Source organism: Ambystoma mexicanum, chromosome 2q (assembly GCF_040938575.1).
Source record: "Ambystoma mexicanum isolate Mex_15411 chromosome 2q, UKY_AmexF1_1, whole genome shotgun sequence".
NCBI classification, from domain to species: domain Eukaryota; kingdom Metazoa; phylum Chordata; class Amphibia; order Caudata; family Ambystomatidae; genus Ambystoma; species Ambystoma mexicanum.
In genome coordinates this window covers 458,756,397-458,771,083 of record NC_090924.1, presented here as the reverse complement: position 1 = coordinate 458,771,083, position 14,687 = coordinate 458,756,397, and the positions used below count along the sequence as shown (strand labels likewise).

At 46.3% G+C, this 14,687-nt stretch overlaps 1 protein-coding gene across 2 annotated transcripts in view; it reads right to left on the bottom strand.

Annotated features, from left to right (window-relative positions):
• Positions 1-14,687, bottom strand: part of PTPN18 (protein tyrosine phosphatase non-receptor type 18) — a 674,845-nt gene that overhangs the window by 305,494 nt on the left and 354,664 nt on the right. The gene's annotated exons all lie outside the window — the stretch shown is intronic.

Here is a 14,687-nt window from a genome sequence, read left to right as displayed (position 1 = left end):
ACTGGAACAATCCTCCCGCTATAGGGGTGGCAGCAACTGGAATAGCACAGATTATGAATGCACATACATGCGAAGGCACTAACACATGCGCCATGCACATAGATAAATATAATAAACACGAAATGAATACAGTGCACAACGTTCACAAACCCTCCGGCGGTAAATACTTTTGAGAATCAAGCATACACCTTTTTGTGATTTAGATGTACAAACCTTTTGTATGATTTTGCAGAACAGCCACTAAATTCTTTTTTTGGGATCTTGAGTTCAGAGAGGTTATCGTGAGGATTAAAGAAAACATCCTCACAAACCCCATGGCCCAGGCAAAACATTGTTAATTTCACCCTAGAGATAATTTCTTACTCCCATATACCAACTATTAAGAAGGGGCCTACGGCAGACTTCTAGGAGATGGTTATGTGATGTTTCACGAGCATTTAAACCAGGCGTATAGATTTTGATAAAGGCGTTTCACTATTCCGAATTTAAAAGACCCCAAGTGGGCAGGTCAGTGATGAAAGCTCGTGGAACATCATGGAACATTACCCAGCCTTCTCCAACACAATAGACTAGATGGCTATAGCATGCTATGCTGAAGAAACCTGCTCCGAAGGGTGAACATCAAGGACAAGGGTTTCAGACTTACTGATCCATTTTGTTCAGGGATATCTGATTTACCAGTTCATTTTTAATTTCTGTACATGATCTAATTAACCCAACAGTGTTCTATGACTTTCAATCCCAAATTAATTAGAATTGTTCTTGTATAACTCACTTAATACTAGAGATTGGTTTCTAAGCGTGGTTTCGGGAGTCGAACCTGTGTTGCGTTACGCTGCACTGTCTTGCTTCCAAGACAAATGCGCTGCTCCTGAGCTATCCCCCCCTCACCCCAAAGACACTAAACATCTCTCCTGGCATTCGCTGACTCCTCCTTACATAAATAATACAGAGTTTATAAGGGTCCGATTGGTTGCCTCAAAATCCCTCTCTTAGGTGTATTATTGTCTACAATGTCTATGCTGTGTTTGGGAGCCTTCAAGCTCCAACTACATTTCCTGGCTGCTTTCACAATCCTATCATACTGTACAAATTGAATTCCAGTTGTACCATACTCCTTTCATCTCCCGAAATAGCTTCAATTTAATGGTGGTGGATAGTTGTGCAATGTTAGCATATCTTCACATTAGGACAGCATTGAAACAGCAACGCCTTTAGCTGCCTTTTGAAATTGTTCTCTGGCCCCTAAAGGGATGGAAGCAGAATAAGGGGACACTCAATTTAAAATGACTACACTTCCAGTTCCATGCTTGATGCACTGCATGGATCCACAAAAAGCTCCTTGCGGCTTGGACACCAAAAAAGAACTTCTCTCTTGTATATCAGGATCACCCTTGCTAAGAGTGAACTTTGTTTGGAAGTATGGAATGTACCCTCCCAGCATGAACTAATGGAGCTCCAGCATCAAAAGATAAAGTATACAAATGTGGTCATGACCATATAATGGCTTCTTCTTCTTCTTCTTCTTCTTCTTCTTCTTCTTCTTCTTCTTCGAGCAAAAAAGTGCCAGTATTTGTGGATCCCAGCACTTTACCGGACCGGCCGACCATGGGTTTGCTGGTGGGGCATCTAGGTTTTCTCCAGCTGGAGGTAAGCCAGGCACCCTACCGGCAAAAAGCCGTCATCACAGGCACTGGCATTGCTGGTGCTGGTAATGATGGCAAATCCCCTCATGGAGTCGTATCGTCACTCCGGCACTCGTAATCCAGGGGCAATGACGCCAGACAGAGTGCCGAAAAGTTATTTACATTTGCTGGTATCCTGGTGTCTCTACCGCCAGGATACCGGAAAAGTTAGAATGAGGCCCAGTGCGCCTTAAATCCATATAACATCTTTGCTTAGTCATATTCTCATTCACTTAAAGTTGTTTGTCTTGGTGCACCAACAATTTCACTTAAGGATAAGCAGTGTAATAGATAGAGGTTATTTTAGCCTGAATTCTACTGAGTTCCTTGGAGCTGTGAGAACTAGTAAACCTTGATACTGTAATGCCTAATTGATTACACAAAGCACTATGAAGGAAGAACTGGTGGCGAGGCAGGCTCCCTGCCAGTCCACCCAGCAGAAACAGGATGACATTTTCCAGTTCACTTTTAGTCCGGAAAATCAACCCAAACCCATCTATTGTCTCTGGGACCAAGGGGACTCTATCAGCGGGGTCCCTAGTGAAGTGAACAGAAGCAGGCCATCCATATTCAAGCACTTAAGGAGTTTCTTAACTGTGAGGGGGACCCCTCTTATTCATGAACTTCCTTATTAGCATGCCGCCAGTAGCTAGATCAGCAACACACATACGACCAACGAGCAGGGGAAGCCCACTTGTGCACCCATTTGAATTGCCTAAATGTCTCATTGCCACTATTGCCCAGCTATACTCAAGATGTCTCCCACCACGACCTCAAGTTCAATATTCATCCACTCGCATGCCTTAGTTATATTTTACTGTCCTCTGCAGTCAAATACTTTTCAGCATTCAACCACGCCGCTGCATATTCCATATCTCCCTCTTGAATAATATCTTCTCACATTTACAGTTGCTGTTGTCCCCAGGACAACTGAGACAGATCAGCCTTATTTGAATTCTAAGTCCCAGTATCTTGCTCAAGAGATTAACATTAAAATTCAACATTTACAAAGATTTTTATGATGATGAATTCTTTTTAGGATTAAGTTACACCGTTATTTTTAGTATTATCATTTTTGTTAGTGATTTATATATCCCTTCATGCCTTACTCCTCGAGTTTCTAAGCACTCAAACAGGGATCGTATCCATTGCTACATGTTTGTAAATTGTTTGCAAATTGTAAGCCAGCTAACCACGAAGTCAAATTCACAAGTTCGACCACCAGCCTAGGGGGTTGCCCTTCCTGTTGAGCTAACACCCAATACTTTTACAACTGTTCTTGGGCGATCCCGGGCTTTTCACCTCACCACAGCCAATCAGAAAGTCGCTTCCCCAGAGAAACATAGAATACAGAGTAGAAAAACATCTGTGCCACATTAGCGAAGCAGCACCTGCTGCAAGGTGCCACGATCACACTGACAAAAAGGCAACCATTATAAAAAACATCTGTTGGACATGTGCCGGACGATAGCATTTCTCCAGCTGTAAATACTGTGCCTGGAGCCAGAATGCAGCCCACTGTTCACGCGCTAGGACATACAATAGACATGGATTGCCAGGAAAAATACCAACAACAAAAAACATACTGTATGCATAAGTTCTGTCATAAAATGTCAGGTAACCTCCAAAGTGTAACTCTGTGTGGATGAAACAACCCTGATGGGGTATCTGGTCATTTCATCTAATGCCATTCCATCTAATTTTTTCCCTCTAATAAATGTGCATCAAATGCGTGTTTTGGAGGGTAAAGGGTTAATTTTTGTTCAGGAGGATTTTAAAGGGTAAAAAAACACAGAGGTTTGCGGGGGGTCCACCCGAAAAAAAAGGAAAAAAAGTGTATTTGATGCAAATTTTTTAGATGGAAAAAATTCGATGCAAATGCATTTAGATGCAAGGAATTCGATGCAATGACCATAAACCCCCTGAGGGCTATCAGTAACATATCAATAAGTGAACGTGCAATGGGCCTGGCTGTGCAAAGACACGAGGGCCCTGTCAAATATGCAAGCACTTCCTCCCAGAACAAACCTTTCCAGGACGGTTTTCACATTGACAAGTCAGTTTCCACCTGGCTCGGTTAATCACATATTGCCATTCCACTGCCCTGGCAGGTTTGCCGCCATTAAGCCGAGTGTCGCCATAGCTTTCCATTGCCCTGCGAGCATGGTCACGGCAGTGAACATGGTCAGTACTGTTTTGTCCCAGCTAAATTGCACATCGCCCCCTGGCTATGTCAGCTTCCTCTGTGCAATGCCATGACTATGTTGTTTTCATGAATTAGGCTGCTAGACCGGTTAACAAAATGTGTAAGCAAACAAATCCTGGCAATGGGTGAGCGGGAGCATTTTTGCAGTGGGGTTTTGTCAATGTACCTTTCCAGGTTATCTTGCCCAGTGCTCGGCTACTGTTTTAGGAGGGGGCCTGTCCCTCTTCGGGTAGATGAGGAAGGAGGGGACTGTGCCTCGTTTTTGTGAACACGTGGAGCAGAGCAGGGTTTTATATTGGGCAGCAATGACTTAACATTCTACCACTACTTGTTTTAAGAGACATTTCTTATTTGCATATCTAATTCTGAAAGCCAAACCCCCCACTTTTGCCACAATTACCTGCTCAATATTTACCTGCACACAAGAAACAAAACACTGATTACAAATAATAAGTTGCCTGTTCTATTTCCACAACGCATTTGTTATGCTGTTCTGCAGATGTCATCTCATTATGCATAGACGCAATGGGCGTACGCCTATGTCAAAGAATGACTACAGGCGGGTGACTTTATCAAATGGCTCTTTTCGAGTGCCTATTTAAGTAGTAGAGCTTGCAGAGATCTCAAGTTGTCTATTTTCAGTAGGATGCTATTCAGACAGGCATGGCTGTTAGGCCACAGCACACTGAATTCTGGTGCCTGCTGTCCTACATGTATAAGCAAGGAAAATAACACTACTAGGAATTTATTTTGACTTGAGCCAAGAAGAAAATCGCGTGCGGGTTCTGCATATCTTTCAAATTGAAGTGCAAATGAGGAAGGGTGTAGTAAATTAATACTTGAAGGAAGACAGGAGCCAGGCAGGGATTTCACCAGGGCTTTATTTTCCTGATAACACTGGAACTGATCTGGCTTAAATGACATCCGGAATTACAAAGGCCAACGTGGCCAACTGGGGCTGGGCTGCAGTAGAAGAAACGGTGCAGCTATAATGTTAAATTAGTCCCGTGCTCGGAGGAGCCGGGAGGACGCAGCTGTCCGTGTCCTCAGCTTGTCCCGTAATGCGCGCGTAGCGCGCGGGGGCGGAGCCGAGGGCGCGAGCGAGATCTCGCGAGAGCGGGGCTCTCGCAACATCTCTACACACCTCCCTTTTTCCAATGCGGAACGGGTTCACTGTAACACATAGTCATTGTATCTCACCGGTCTTCTGTGCTCCCTTCGGGGCCTCTCACTGGTTGCAGGGCATGGTCTCTGCTGATCCGGTTCTGGACTCACATTGGGTTCTTCCCGTTCTGTTTCGGTTTCATCTCTTTCTCCATCGCTTCCTTCTGGTTCTCGTTCCTCGTTTCTCCGGTCCTCTCTTTCAGTCTCTAAGTGGGGTGTCTCTGGGGTTCTCGCTTCTTCTTGCCTTCGCTGGTATAATGCTACCCTTTCAAAGTTCCACGTTCGCCCGTCTTCTGTGCGGACATGATTTGTTCCTTTGTGAGTTACCTTTATGGGCCGACTATACCGGGATCCCGTGGCTTGGTCCTTTCTTGGCAGTTTGATTTTGACCCAGTCCCCTTCTTCTATGTTGGGCGCTTGCTTCGTCCTTCTTCTTTCATCACTCCACGATTTCATGCGTGTCTTGTTTCTCTCCATGCGCCATACCACTTCTGTCATGTTAACAGCTTCATCTTCCCTTACTTTCGCCAGCCATGGAGGAATGAGGGTGGATGCCGCACTCCTCCCTCTCAACATTTTGAACGGGGATATTTGAGTAATTCCATTTGGCGTGAGCCTGTGGGCCGCTATGGCTTCTTTGGTGGTTTTGAGGGGGTCCATTCCCGACGCTGTTGCGAGTTGGATGGCCCCTTTTATGAACCTGTTCACCCTCTCCACAAGTCCATTTGCCTGGGGGTGATACAAGGCCGCCTTCTTTTGTTTGATGTGGTTCTTTCTTAAAAATGCTTCCATGTCTTTGGAAACTAGTTGCACTCCATTGTCTGTGACGACTTCTTTGGGGAGGCCTTCTCTTTGGAATATTTCAGTGAGCACCTGTATGACCGTCTCTGTGGTTATGTTCGGGACGAACTCGGCTTCCACCCACTTGGATAGATAGTCGACCAGCACTATGCCGTATTTGTGTTCCGTTTCCATCGCCTCCAGGGGCCCTATGAAGTCTATGCCCACTTTGGACCATACCGCTTCTGGTATCTCCGTGGGTATGAGAGGTGCTTGTCGAACCTTCAGTCTTTTGTCACTGTTTAGGCATTCATGGCAGCGCTCTATCATGGCGCGTATTTCTTGGTCCATAGACGGCCACCAGTAAGCTTCTCTCACCCTGCGGCGGGTCATCGTGTTCCCGAGGTGTCCCGCATGGGCCCTGCAGAGAATGGTGCGCCTCATTCCTGTGGGGGCGATGATTTGATCCATTTTCATGATTATCCCCTCCGTTTCCGACAACTCATCTTGCACCTTCCAATATGGTCTCATGCCTTCCGGCAGCATTTTCTCATTTGGCCAACCTTCTTTGATCCATTTGCGAATCTTGGCCATGGTTGGGTCATTCACGTCTTCTTCTTCCCAGTGTCTCTCACTGAGTTCCAGGTAGTCTGGTGCCCCTATGTCCGATATCGATGCAACAATGCATTCCCCGTGTAGGAATGTGGTAGCCCTTTCCTTGTTTTTCGGCAGTCTCGACATGCAGTCGGCTTGCGAGTTTTTCCATCCGGAGATGTGATGGATTTCAAATGTGTATTCCTTTAGTTTCGCTGCAATGCGAGCTAGTCTAGGCGTGGATGTTTTGGTGCCTCCCGGACTAAGCATGTGGATTAGCGGCTTGTGATCTGTCACCAGCTTGAACTTTGTGCCCCACACATATGTTCTGAAATGTTCGACTGCCCATGCGCATGCTAGCATTTCTTTTTCAATGGTGGAATAGTTCTGTTCCGCCTCTGATAGTGCCTTCGACGCAAAGGCCACCACATGTTCGGTGTCACCTCTCCCCTGCGTTAGCACTGCTCCTAGTCCGTACGCACTGGCGTCAGTGGTAATGACCGTATCCCACTCTGGGTTAAAGGGTTGAAGACATGGAGCTTTCATGATGTGTTGCTTTATGGTGTCCATCGCCCTCTTCTGGGGTTCCTTTTTTGAGTAGATCGCGTAGGGGTGAAGTGGTTTCTGAAAACTTTGGTATGAATTTCGCATAGTACTCAGCCAATCCCAGAAAAGACCTCACCTCTTCTTTGGTGGTGGGTTCAGGAGCTTTGGTGATGGCTTGCATAAGATTTTGTTTTGGGCTGATGCCCTTTTTCCGAAATCTTGTACCCCAGATATTCAACTTCTTTTACTCCAAATGAACATTTCTCGTGACGTAAACGCACTCCTGCTTCTTGTAGTTTGTTGAGAACCACTTTGAGGGTGGTATCGTGCGTCTGCTTGTCCCTTGCATAAACCAATATGTCATCCTGAAAATATACCACATTTTTGACTTTCCTTAGTAGGACGTCCATCATGCGCTGAAAGGCCGATGCAGCTGATGACAACCCGAAAGGCATTTTGGTGAATTGAAACGTGCCAAATGGCGTGATAAATGCCGTAAGGGGTTTCGATTCTTTGTGGAGCTGTATCTGATGATATGCATTTCTCATGTCAAGTTTTGAGAATATTTTGGCCTCTTTCATTAATAATATGAGTTCGTTTATGCTTGGGAGCGGGTAATTGTCAGTGATAACTTCTAAGTTGAGGCTGCGCAGGTCTATGCACACCCTTAATTCCTGTGATTGGGGTTTCTTTATCAGGACGACTGGGCTCAACCATTCGGACGCTTCAATTTCCTCTATCACTCCTTCCTTCTTCATTTTGTCTAGCTGTTGTCTAAGGGTGTCCCTTGCTGTGGCCGGTACTGGTCTCACCCGGTGCTTGACAGGGACGGCATTTCTTTTGAGCACAATTTTGTGAATAAAACTTTTAATGTGCCCCGGCTCCTCCGAGAAAAGTGTTGGGTAATCGCTCTTGACAACGGATTCGCTCCTCCTATGGACTGATAGAACTTGATCTTCTGTGCTGGGATCCAGTCTGATTTTTAGCTTGTCCTGATCATCCCAGCCCAAAACAGCAGGCCCTTCATGGCTGAAGTAGACTCTGGTGATGGTTTCTCTTCCTTTGAATTCGACTTTGCCGTTGATATACCCTAGCAGTTCGACTGAAGCCCCCCCAAACACTGTGGGCTTGTGACGTGTGGTGAGTACTTCCACTTTCTCTTTACCCAGCATGTCTTAGTATGTCTGAAGGGGTAAGATGGTGAGGTCCGACCCGGAATCTGCCATGACCCTTGTCTCTCTTCCATCGATTTTGATCATGCAGTGGGGCTTCTCTCTCCTGGCTCGTGTGCTGTTCACCATTATGACTGTGGGTCTACCCTCCTCATCTGAAGAGGATTCCCTTTCCCTTGTGTATTCTGTGGTGAGGCTTGTGACTTTCTTGTTCCTCCATCGACACACTATCGAGAAGTGTCCTATGCGTTTGCAGACGGAGCACTCCTTGTCTCTGGCTGGGCATTCTCTGTCAAATGCCAGGTGTTTGGTGCTGGTGCACCTATGACACTTGAGGGGTTCTTTCTTGCTGTTTCTTGCTTCTCTCGTGTCTGGTGCAAACTTTTCCTTTCTCGGACGGAATCCCACCGCTTGTATTTCGGTGGGAACTTGGGCCAGTGTAAACTCTTTCCTTCTTCCCGCTGTTTCCTCTACTGCTCTGGCAATTTCGACGGCTTTTTCTAACTGTAGCTCTTTTTCGAGGATGAACTTATCTTGGACTTTCCGACTGTTGGTGTGGACGACTAGCATGTCGCATATGCGGTTTTCCGCATTGGTGCCGAAGTTACACAGGGCTGCTAGTTCCCTTAATTTCGTGACGTAGTCATCGACGGGTTCAGACTGCTCTTGTTTTCGAGTGTAAAACCTTATTCTATGGAGTACTGTGTTCTCTTTGCTGGCGAACCTCTTAATGATTCTTCTAACCGCCTCCTTAAACACATCATCATTGTCGTCATCTACTAGTATCGGGGTAAGGCCCTCGAATATTCTTTGCCCTTCAACCCCTAAGGCATTGAGTAGCATGGCCCTGCGTCTCACCGCTGAAAATCCTGATCCACCCATGGCCTCCACGTACGTCGTGAACAGGGGCTGCCATTGTGGCCAAGGAATGGCAGGCCTACCTGGCGTTTGTAGAAAGGGTGGCGGCGGCGTGGCTCCCTGCATGTTTCTGCGCGGTTTCTCGTGGTGATCCTCGTCGCCAATTTATGTAGTAAATTAATACTTCAAGGAAGACAGGAGCCAGGCAGGGATTTCACCAGGGCTTTATTTTCCTGATAACACTGGAACTGATCTGGCTTAAATGACATCCGGAATTACAAAGGCCAACGTGGCCAACTGGGGCTGGGCTGCAGTAGAAGAAACGGTGCAGCTATAATGTTAAATTAGTCCCGTGCTCGGAGGAGCTTGGAGGACGCAGCTGTCCGTGTCCTCAGCTCGTCCCGTAATGCGCGCGTAGCGCGCGGGCGCGGAGCCGAGGGCGCGAGCGAGATCTCGCGAGAACGGGGCTCTCGCGACATCTCTACAAAGGGGTGTAGTGACAGTAGTTTGTCAGCATTATTTGGTGGGCTTCGGCATTTCCTCATCGAAGTTACTTTTCGTGCAGATGCTGTGTCCGTCAGCACAGCACAAGCACAGGGCCGCAATCAATGCTGCCGCACAACATTGAAGAGCTTTTAAGTTCTCCCTGCAGCCAAGAGCAGCCCCTCCAATCAGAATGTAGCGCACAAAACCGCTAATGATGGGTCATTAGTGACTTAATGGTTTAGTGCCTACATTCTGATGGGAGGTGCAGTGGGGTGTGGTAGTTGGTGTGCCCTGAAGATTCTCTGCAATAGTGCTTCTGACGTTACACATTGCCCTTTTATAGGCCCCCCCTCTACTTTTGTCTGTGGCCACTCCTATATTTGATTCCTGGCAACGCCATTGCCTATGCTACTTCGTCCTACAAATTCTATTTTTGGGGATGCGTGCAGTGCGCATGATACTGTGATGCACAAGCCAGGCCTTCAAAACGCCTCTGCCCACCCTTTGCGCGCAAACCAGCTGATGTTTTGAGCTTTGATATGAAATTTGGTAGAACTGGTTGGACGAGAGGAATTTGACTGCGGCTGGAGGAAGCCAAACTGGCTTAGGACTCCAGCATCACAAACTCTTGCTGCTCTCGGTTCTTATCCTTTCCTAATCAGCCCATCGGCCGGTGTGGCACAGAGCCAGCACTCAAGGGCCTCCGGGCTGGGAGGCAGGGAGGACTGAAAGAGGACTGAATGTTAACCGTGCCAACAATAGCAGGGATTTTAGACAGGGGCACTCTACATAGAGATACACCCGTCTATAGTGAAAGGCTTGCTGGCCAAAGGGCTGAGGAGAACAGCCACACATCAACCTCGCAGGCCGGTGTCTCTGGAAGACAGAGAGGGCTGTGTCACAGTAGGCGCCCTATCCGCCACTCAGGCCGGTGCTGTGTCTCCAAAAGGCCGGTATACATTTTATGTTGAAAGGCTCTACTACTGCACCAAGTCGCACCATAGTTGCTTCAGAGCACCTCGGCTTGTCCCCGGAGTGCTGTATGGTGCAGTGCTTTAGGTGGGCTAATACATTGAGCTCATTTGGGGGCATGGCTTTCAGGATGGGCGTGGCCTGAAAAGTGTCCAAACCATAGTAAGGTACGCAAACAAATATATACATGTATGTAAGCATTTATATATTTGTATGCATACCTTACTATGGTTTGTGTACTTTGCAAAGCCATCTTTTATAAACGTAGAAATATCTTACATATTTCTATGTTTATTAAAGATGGCTTGAAAAGTACATAATTCAAGAGCAGATTAGATCACAGAGCCCAAGGCATCTTTGACCCTCAGCGAACCTGGGGTTCCGTGATCTATTAGACCACGAAGCCCACTGGTTTGCCGAGGGTCAGTGTCCTGGGGAGGGTGTGGGTAAACAAAGGGACCATAACTTCCTCTCGTGACCCCTCACGCGAGTGATCACAAGAGGAAATTACATTCCTCTTGACAGAAATGCCAGCCAGCCACAGCTTTCAGCAATGGTGTGGCTGGCTGGCACTTCTGTCATTCACAGCCTGCCTGTCTTTAAAATGACAAGCGCATCTGCCGTCGCGGCTACGGATGTTGCATGATAATATGTCCCGCCATGGCGTGGTGGGACCGGGGGGCCCCAGCAGGGTCCCGGTTCAGCCCCACTTTTGGAGACTGCCGGGCCTCGGCCCCGGCCCACTTAAAGTGCTGACGGTGCCCGGTGCCCTAGCCAGGCAGATCCAGACCTTACTCTGCTGAAGGAAAGAAAATTAGCGAGTGGAAGATAGGCAGATGGGAGAGAGGGATGCAGTGGGGAAAGAATGTTATGTGATACCGGGTTCCTGTCACTCAGGTTAAGTGAGTCATAGTTCTGCAAAATGGTGGTGGAGGATGTGTAGTTAAGTGCTCTGATAATTGGGTTGAGTTTACAAATTGTGAGCTCACGCTTTATTTTTGGCCAGAAAGCGTGCACGGACGTGATTTTATTTCCCATACTTCAGTTCATAATAAATAGTTTGTCATAGATGGGTGGATCATTCCACAGTTGCGTACGGTCCATCCCCTTGTATCAATCACCCTACATTGGTTGTTCAGGTGTCAGCGAATTCAACCTCAGGCTGAGGTGTCGAGTATCCTCCGAGAGAAGATATGTGTTCAATGTTGTGGTGGCTAAGTAAGACCTCACCCATATGTGGCTGTTTATTTATTGTAGATATGGGAGTTGCCTGTCGTGAAGAGAGCGATCATTTGCACGTATGTCTCCTCATCGACACATTGCATACAAAATGCTTCTACCCGAATTTGACAGGAACGGCCATTCAAGAAGCTCGCAATAAGGCGCAGGCTTTACTACCTGATTTTATTTGTTCGAGTGTATCCAACTCTAACTCATGTGATACACTCATACAGAACTATTCGTCAATTATGGGCAACATCCAAAGCACGATCATAGAACAACGCTTTATAAAACGGTTTTCGAGAGAGTCAATATCTCATTGCCTGTCCAAAAAGGAAATGACAGGATGATTCAAATAGCAAAAAGAAATCTACGTCACAGTATGAAAAGTATTGTACACTCCACTAATAAGGTGACTTCTGATCTACCAATTACCGTACAAATCAGTGAACTAAGAAATTCATATAAACAGTGGTTAAAAACTCATAAAAAAGATCTTGAGTTAAAACTGTGGAAAAAAATGCTAGATTGGCCTTATCGGGTAATGGCAATGGGATATGGCACTTGATTGCAAAAAATAAAAAACGTGATTTAACAATAAACTGTATCGATGAGGACACATGGGCAAAACATATTGCTTCTACCTTGGGTAGTGGTGAATTTGTTGTTCTACCTCTACCGATCCCTGATGTATCTTGGGAATGTACGGCCCTGTTCTCGATATCAATGCTATCATTGATGAATTGAAATCTTCCCGTGCTGCGGGCCCGGATGGCATGCCAAATCTTGTAATTAAAGGCGATTCACCATTATGGGGCGCTGGTCTCCATGCGTTATTCTGTCACATTTGAATACATGGAATCCTCCCCCCATCTTGGAAATCTAGTAACATCTTAACAGTTCACAAGAAAGGGGCTTGGGACAATCCATCAAACTTCCATATGTTGGCTATGTTAGATTCAACATCCAAAATATTTACAAAAGTTCTTCTAAACGAATTGAATACATGGATCAAAGTAAATACCCCAAGGCTCGGTGCTTGGCCCTTTCCTATTCTCACTCTACAACTCCCTCCTTGCCCCTGTCATCTCCTCATTTGGCATCTCTCACCACTTCTATGCTGACAACACGCAGCTCTTTCTTTCCTTCTCTTCCTTCTCTCCTGACCTCCACCTTAAACTCTCTTCCTGTCTTACTGCCATTAAAGACTGGATGTCTTCTCACTTTCTTTCCCTTAACTCTGACAAAACTGAGGTAGTTTTCTTCCCCTCCAACTCCCTTCCCCCTCCCTCTCCTCCTCCTTTCATTTATTTTCCTCCCTCTAACCTTACTTTCTCCCCCCATGTTAGGCATTTACTTCGACTCCTCTCTCACTGTTTCCCATCATATCTCTCTCACCTCCGTGCCTGTCGCTACCACCTCTATAATATTCGCAAAGTCCGCCCCTCTCTTACTTTCCATGCCACTAAACTTTTAATCTCCTCCCTACTCTTCTCTCGCCTCTTCTACTGCTCCTCCTTACTCTTTGGTCTACCTACTTCACATCTCACCCCCCTAAAATCTATCTACCATCCTGCCATCCGTACTCTGTCTCCTCACCTCCCGAGATTCCATCTCTGCCTCCCTATCCTCCCTTGGCTGGCTTCCCTTTCACTCCCAAATTAAATTTCATTTTCTCTGCTTAGTCTTCAAATCTCTCCATGATCTTGCTCCCCCTTATCTCTCTTCCCTTCTCTCTTTCTACACTCCCTCTCGCTCTCTTCGCTCTGCTGACCACTTCCTCCTCACTGTTCCTCCTTCCCCTTGTGCCTCCTCCTGTTTCTGCTCTTTCCAACTCCTAGCTCCCCTTCACTGGAACTCCTTACCTCTCTCAATCCGCTCTATACCTTCCTTTTCCTCATTCCGCACGTCCCTTAAATCTCTCCTTCTCAATTCCACGCCATGATTCCCCTACCTTCCCTCTACCCCTCCCCCTATTCCACCCTTCCCCTCTTCCCCCCATAATCAGCTCCCTCCACTTCCCCCTCCACGCTATTCTCATCCCTTTACCCCTTCCGTCTCCCTCCTCCTCTTCCTTCCCATCCCTCCCTCTTCCTCCCAGTTCTTCTCCACCACTCCCTTCCCTTCTGTCTAATTGCTCTACATACTGTTGTGTTGGTCTGATTCAAATACTTCTACTGTTACTGTTAGTTTTGTTATTGTTAAATGTATCCTATTGTTAAAATGTGCAGCGCTTTGGTGTAAAGCGCTATATAAACCTAATAAATACAAATACAAGTAAATAAGATCCTTCCATTAAACCAAATAGGGTTTAGAGAAAAATCAAGTACCTCTCATAATCTTCTCATACTAAGCACTGCCATTGAACACTCATGGCAGCGGCGCAAACTCGATGTATATTGCGCTTTCATTGATTTTTCCGCAGCATTCGATACTGTCTGCAGGAATCGCCTGTGGCGTAAACTAGATGCTTGGGGGATTCCACCTGCCCTGCTTCACATGTTAATGCTGCTACATGCCGACACAACTGTCTGTGTCCGCCTTAATGCAGTGGGCAAACTATCAAAATCATTTCCGACCCAATGTGGTGTAAAACAGGGGTGTATGATCGTGGCCATTTTGTTTAATTTATATCTTGCTGATATGTTTGTTTCCTTTAATATTCACGCTGCCAACACCATAAAAATAAAGAAGGTGTCTCTGGGCTGGTTAGCATATGCAGACGACCTCCTACTTCTGGACTACACCCCCGCTGGTTTGCAACTAATGTTGAATGCACTTGTCTTATATTCGAAGGACAACGGCCTCAAGATTAATACCGCTAAAAGTAAAATCATGGTGTTTACGCAGAAATTTAGGCCAAAAAGACTACACTGGTCATGAGCTTCAGAACCACTCGAGCAAGTAACGTCATACAAATATTTAGGTGTAATTGTTGATGATAAATTAAAATGGGACATACACTGGGTCGATTTGAAACATAAATGTATAATATCACTCAAT